General features: G+C 37.1%; 1 long non-coding RNA gene across 1 annotated transcript; it reads right to left on the reverse strand.

The window, feature by feature from the left end:
* Positions 1-1,295: 1,295 nt before the first annotated feature.
* LOC149128940 (uncharacterized) lies at positions 1,296-7,000 on the reverse strand. Its single transcript, XR_016240617.1, has 2 exons — positions 3,752-7,000; positions 1,296-1,394 (listed from the first exon to the last, which is right to left on the reverse strand). It is a non-coding gene; the product is annotated as an uncharacterized LOC149128940 (long non-coding RNA).

The raw sequence follows: 7,000 nt of genomic DNA on the forward strand, positions 1-7,000 counted from the left end.
ACGTGGCACCAGCACAGGGGGGGCTGAATGGTTGGGAAGCAAACTTCTCTATCACATAAACCACACCTGTGAATGCTTCAAGAAAACCTTACTGTATTATTATTACTTCAATCATTTGACTTGTATTCCGTACATTAGCCTATACCCCACATCGTACAACACCGGGTACTGGAGTGGAACCAGCAATGGGCCCCACTGTTGGTTAGGTGTTGCACTTCACAGAGGCCTGTTTCTTTTAGCATGTGACATAATAACTGAATAAATATATATGTGTACAGTAATAGCTTAGTTGTATACTGTCAAGGGCTCACCAAGAGTGACAAACAACAACACCCCAAAACCATCAGTTATTAGGCTCACCTAAAGTAACCTAGATTTTCAGTTGGTGATAGTAGCACTGGCTGTTGCTAATCTAGATCTATCAATAATTATTCAGTACAACAGTAATTATAAAAGCATATCAGGTATGTGAATCGAGTAATGTATGTGCTTGTGTGTGTATATATTATGAATCGAGTAATGTATGTATGTGTATATATTATGAATCTAGTGATGTATGTGTGGTATATATTATGAATTGAGTAATGTGTGCATATATTATGAATGGGGTAATATATGTATGTGTATATATTATGAATCTAGTGATGTATGTATGTGGTATATATTATGAATCGAGTAATGTATGTATGTGTATATATTATGAATCTAGTAATGTGTGTGTGTATATATTATGAATCTAGTAATGTGTGTATATATTATGAATCGAGTAATGTGTGTATATATTATGAATCGAGTAATGTGTGTGTATATATTATGAATCGAGTAATGTATGTATGTGTATATATTATGAATCTAGTAATGTGTGTGTGTATATATTATGAATCTAGTAATGTGTGTATATATTATGAATCGAGTAATGTGTGTATATATTATGAATCGAGTAATGTGTGTGTGTGTATATATTATGAATCTAGTAAGGTGTGTGTGTATATATTATGAATCGAGTAATGTATGTGTATATATTATGAATTGAGTAATGTGTGTATATATTATGAATCTAGTAATGTATGTGTATATATTATGAATCAAGTAGTGTGTGTATATATTATGAATCTAGTAATGTATGTGTATATATTATGAATCTAGTGATGTATGTGTATATATTATGAATCTAGTGATGTATGTATGTGTATATATTATGAATTGAGTAATGTATGTGCTTGTGTGTATATAAGAGTTTGCCTACCTTTCCATGTCTTCCTCATCACCTCTTCTTCCACAGGCTCATGGGTTGGATAGGTTTGTCTGAAGCAGTGTTGTATAATCCGAGATCCCTCGTATCACTTACCCCTTTTTCACAGCACATGACAGAAACACTGCAACAACTTTGAAACCTGATTGAAAAAACATAATCCAGTCTTTAAATGTACACTATACCGACTTATGGAATGGAAGAGAATATTCTATGTTGGGGTGGGTTTAACGTTTGAGGAGAAATTTGGTAATTTAATGAAACAATTCTAATCTAGCAAAAACGAAATATATTTTAATTAAAATGTATACATAGGCTCTTGCTAAGCTTTCTGACCAGAATAGCCTGGTACTTATTTTGTGTCTTTCATGAGGATGTAAACACCAACACAGACGCACATATATCTGCAGTGGGACCGAATGGTTGGCAAGTAAACTTCTCTATCACGTAACCACACCTGTGAATGCTTCAAGAAAACCTTACTGTATTATTATTACTTCAATCATTTGGCTTGTATTCCGTACATTAGCCTATGCCCCACACCGGGTACTGGAGTGGAACCAGCAATGAGCCCCACTGTTGGTTAGGTGTTGCACTTCACAGAGGCCTGTGACATAATAACTGAATAGATATATATATGTACAGTAATAGCTTAGTTGTATACTGTCAAGGACTCACCAAGAGTGACAAACAACAAGACCATCAGTTATTAGGCTCACCTAAAGTAACCTAGATTTTCACTTGGTGATAGTAGCACTGACTGTTGCTAATCTAGATCTAACAATAATTATTCAGTACAACAGTAATTATAAAAGCATATCAGATATAAAACTAAGCTATCAGAGAACTGAATTAGTTATGAAGCTGCTGCAATTGATGAAATGGTTGACTAAACTGAAAGGTATAATGAATAAACATTCCAATAGGTCAAAACAACAGGGCCCCAAATGGTAAAAGCCAATGGTATGCACGAATAAAAGCTAACACGAGTCGAACAAAGAAAAATATATGCATTTCAAAGGTCAATAATTAAATTTAGATAAAAGAAAATTTGCTACAGATTCAATTCAAGATCACAGCTCAGGTGGGCATCTGATTTTAATTTTATAACTACTCAAGAATGTTGAGAAAAACCTATTACAGAAAGGGAGCACATAAGAAAATATATTAAGGTGTTTGGCCAATCAAGTACAATTCCCTTAAGCATAATCTACATTAGCATTAAAGTGTGTAGGGGGGGGGCTTTGGATAGGCCTAACCATTCAATAGTATAGCTCATATTCCTCCTCTTCAAATCATGAATATAATATGCCAATGTAGTAGAATTGGTGTATTTGGCATTCGAAAATGAGCTCATGTGGACCCGATATCTCCTTTTAAATTCAATAGTGCTGCCAATATATCCCCTAACCAAATTATTCTCCTCTCTAACTACTACATTTACAGAGATTTTTTTTTTTTTTTATTAAGCAAAAACCCCTTAAGAGGACATAAGTTTCGGGGTCCTTGCATATTTAATAAGGTCTGCATTTTCTCCTACAGAAGCGTTCCTAAGCGCTGAATCATCAATGCCTGCCCCAGTGACACCTGAGCACTTCCAGCTGCAGTCCTATTTTTATTTTTGTTCTTTGGGGCATGAAAAGAGCACCATGCGAACGTGGTCGATGCCAGTAGCCCCTGACTGGCTCCAGATGAAGGACAAGGAATAGAAAAGAGAAAGGAAACCAAGAACAGAGTGATACACAAATGCCCACACACCAGAATTACACTAATCACTCTAGAATCCCCAACCAAACATAAAGCCCAGTAACTCCAACAACAGAATATCCACCAATTGATTACACAAACACAATATAAAACATCTACAGGATTTTTAACATTGGACAAATGCAGCGATTGAAGAGAAAATAAACAAGTTGTTATAGTCAGAGAAGAAGAGACATTGAAAGTTCCAAGTAGGCAATGTGTTATTACTGATTGAAAAAGCTACAAAAAAAAAAAAAAGGACACTTTGGTGAGGCAATAGACCCATTGGGGACAGAGATAGATTTTTATGGACATTTGTCACCTGTGGTGGATTTATGAAACAGTAGATGCACAGTTTACTTAACAAAGATAATAGAATGATAAACTTGATGCCAGACACATTTAAATGATACTACTCGGAAGTGATGTTCAGTAGTAGCCATTACATCCTCATATTCATTCGTTCTATGTTTTTACCCCCACTTGTCTGTACGAGATGTAATGGGCGATAAATGACATTTCATTGCTCCTTCGGTTCGTTGGAGCAAAGTTTTCTTTCCAAAAGTATTTATTACATTTGCAAAATTGTAATGTTGCCAATGAATGTCAATATACATACGTATATATGGCCGGGTGTTCACATTAAACCAAAAATTAAGACTCTTGTGTCAATTTGTTCGTGTAAAACGCATTAAAAGGCGACGGTAAAAGACAATGGGTATAAAAAGAAAAAAGATTCTATTCTTTACCTACCTTGTTGCAGCCTTAATTCTTAATCCTTCCTCGGCTTCAATTACGCGACTTCAATCAGAGAGGGTCGATTCTGGAATGGCTTTACATGTATCAATTACATACATCGATTCGTAAACACTCAATCAGTAAAGCTAGCTGTATTTCTTCAGCCGCAGGTATTTCGTACGAAATGTATGTTTATTTTGTTTTTTTTTTAATTAATTAATTATTATTTATTTAATTAATTTCGTCTTTGAGAATTAGGAGTATTTAGGAGGGTTAGGAGTAGGAGGGGGACTGGAGTAGGAGGAAAAATGATGAGGCGAGGTAAAAACCCGCCAGGGTCAATGGTCCGGCGATGAAAGAAGTGAAAGAGGAAGGGGGGCGCGAACCAGGCAGCCTAGACCACCTGTACGCGCCCCAACGCCCCTTCCACCTCTCGCACCACTGTTCCATCTTACTGGCGGCAATTTTATAAGTGAAAATTAGGATTTATAAACCTAACTTTTCCCAGAATTCAATAAAAAAACGAAAATAATCCCGGCACGTATCGAACTCATTGCCTACAGGTTGACAGTTTTGTCTCCAGCGTCGTTACCCACACGACCATCAAGACAACTTTGTAATTTTCTGTAAAGATGAGATATTTAAAGCTATCCAAGCAAAATTGAATTATAAAAATAACTTTGATGATCTCTATTTTTTATTTACTTTACGGGGATGAAGGTTCAACATGCAGCTAAGTGATCAAGTTTGAGATCCTGGGCCCTGATATGAGAAGTATACTTCCAAAACAAAACAAATTTCGTCTTAGCAAGAATTGAACTCTAACCCCAGAGTATTCAAACTTGATAGCACTCAGGTCTTTACCCACAAGACCGTCAAGACAAATACGAAATAAGACTCAATTAAAACTGAAATAGTTAAAACCTCAACAAACCAAAAAAAAAAGCTTCTTTCACCTTTCTTCTGTTTTTATTGTTTACACTCTGCTACGGCAACACACCATCTTTACATACAATTACAAAGCTGTCTTGATGGTCGTGTGGGTAACGACGCTGGAGACAAAACTGTCAACCTGTAGACAGTGAGTTGGATACATGCCGGGATTTTTTTTTTTTCCGGGTTTTGACACTTTAGCGACATCAAATCTCGAAAATTTCTCTTGAAAATTTTGGAGATTCGATGTCGCTAAAGTGTCAAAACCCGGAAAAATTGTTATGGGGGGGGCCTCATAATGGCGTCGTTTTTTTTGTTTTTTAACTTACTCTTCCCGTATTTTTCGATTTTCTGGTTATCGGAAAGACACCGGGATTCCTACACATTTTTTATTATTGTTATTTTTTATTTCCAGGTAATTAAATAATATTTTTAATTACGATAATTAAATAAATATCATTGGGTCTTGTCGCGTTGGTTTCAAGGGAGGTGACTCTCTGCACATTCCATTCTGTTTGGTGGTCAAGAGACAACAAAAATAAATAAAATAAAAATTCGAAACCCGGTCTTCTTAAATTCAATGCCTCTGCATTGAATTTAAGAAGACCGGGTTTCGAATCCTGGCTTTGTCAGCTTTATTTTTCAAGGTCAATAAAAAAGTATGAAGCGAAAGTGACATATTGATTACAATTCAATCAACAGAAAATTAGCATGCAAGTGGCTGAGTATTCCGCAGACACGTCTTCTTCACGTAATTTACAAAGAAATACAATGTGACAAGGCCGGTCCCTTTGAATTACAGGTGTAAGTGATTTTTGCCAGGTAAATGGACTGGAGCACGGTAAAATTAAAGTGAAATTAATGTTTAAGTGGCTGTGTATTCCACAGACGTCTTCCCTTAACGTAATTCTCAGTGAACGGTTTTCGTCGAACGAATCAAACTTAATAAATTATCGAAAAGAAAAGAAAATGTCTGGTCCTGATGGCGGATACAAATACTGACTGAAACGGGTCAAAGAAATAAAGACCGTAAGGAGTGGATTTGGTAGGCGGAAACTGAAAGAAGCCCGTCGTATATATGTATGTGTGTGTATATGTTTGTGTGTCTGTTTGTCCCCACACCATCGCTTGACAATCGATGCTGGTGTGTTTACGTCAACGTAAATTAGCGGTTTCGACACAAGAGACCAAGAGAATAAGAACTAGACTAACAAAGAATAGGTCCAGGGGTCGATTTGACCGACTATAAAGGCGGTGCTCCAGCAAGGCCGCAGTCAAAATGACTGAAACAAGTAAAAGAGTAATTTTAACGTGTTCCTACCGCCATTACTATGACATATCAACAACAAACCCCAGCGCCATCTATCTGTAACGTCTCTATTTTACTCTGGCTTCTCCGAGTTACTTCCCTTTGTTTCTCGGCGATCAGAATCTTTAATTTCGCTGGACAAATGCGTTTTAGCTTCTAAGATCCTTCTTGGACCGATTATTAATTAAAAGACGAACATTGAGGGGTCAATGTAATTAGCCACCCCCCCGCTCGTGCGTATAATTGAAAGGATTACGAACATTATTATTACTTTTAAAGGCAGAATCGTAAGCACGCCGGGCAAAGTGCTTAACTATATTCAATCCGTCTTTACGTTCTGAGTTCAAATTCCGCCGATGTCGACTGTTCCTTTCAACCTATAAGGGGCGATGAATTAAAACGCTACGGGGTCAACATAATCGACTAGTCCCCTCCCTCAAAATATATGTATATATATATATATATGTTTGTGTGTCTGTGTTTGTCCCCCCACCATCGCTTGACAACCGATGCTGGTGTGTTTACGTTCCCGTAACTTAGTGGTTTCGGCAAAAGAGACCGATAAAATAAGTATTAGGCTGCTCGACTATAAAGGCGGTGCTTCAGCATGGCCGCAGTCAAACGAAAGTAAAGAGAACTGGCGAAATGTTTGGCAGCCGTTCGTTTGTCTGTATGTTTCGAGTTCAATTTCCACAGAGGTCGATTTTGCCTCTCGTTCTTTCGGGGGTCGATAAAATAGGTGCCAGTTGACCACTGGAGTCCATGTAATCAACTAGTCCAACATTTTAGGGGTTCTACTCCCACAAGCCACATTCCTAGCGCTCCCCACCCCCATCTAACCGTTACAAACATGCATACAATTCGTATAAATTAATTAAAGAAACTGTCCCTGTCAGATGACCGCACAGACCTATTATGGGGCCAACTGACCCCATAATGGTTTCTGTCAAATGATGTAAGATTAAAAAAAATTAAAAAAATTCCTGAGGTTGATTCATTTGGTTGTAGAATTCAAGGTGGTA

This window comes from Octopus bimaculoides, unplaced genomic scaffold, assembly GCF_046866305.1.
Source record: "Octopus bimaculoides isolate indiv1 unplaced genomic scaffold, ASM4686630v1 contig373, whole genome shotgun sequence".
Classification (NCBI taxonomy): Eukaryota; Metazoa; Mollusca; class Cephalopoda; order Octopoda; family Octopodidae; genus Octopus; species Octopus bimaculoides.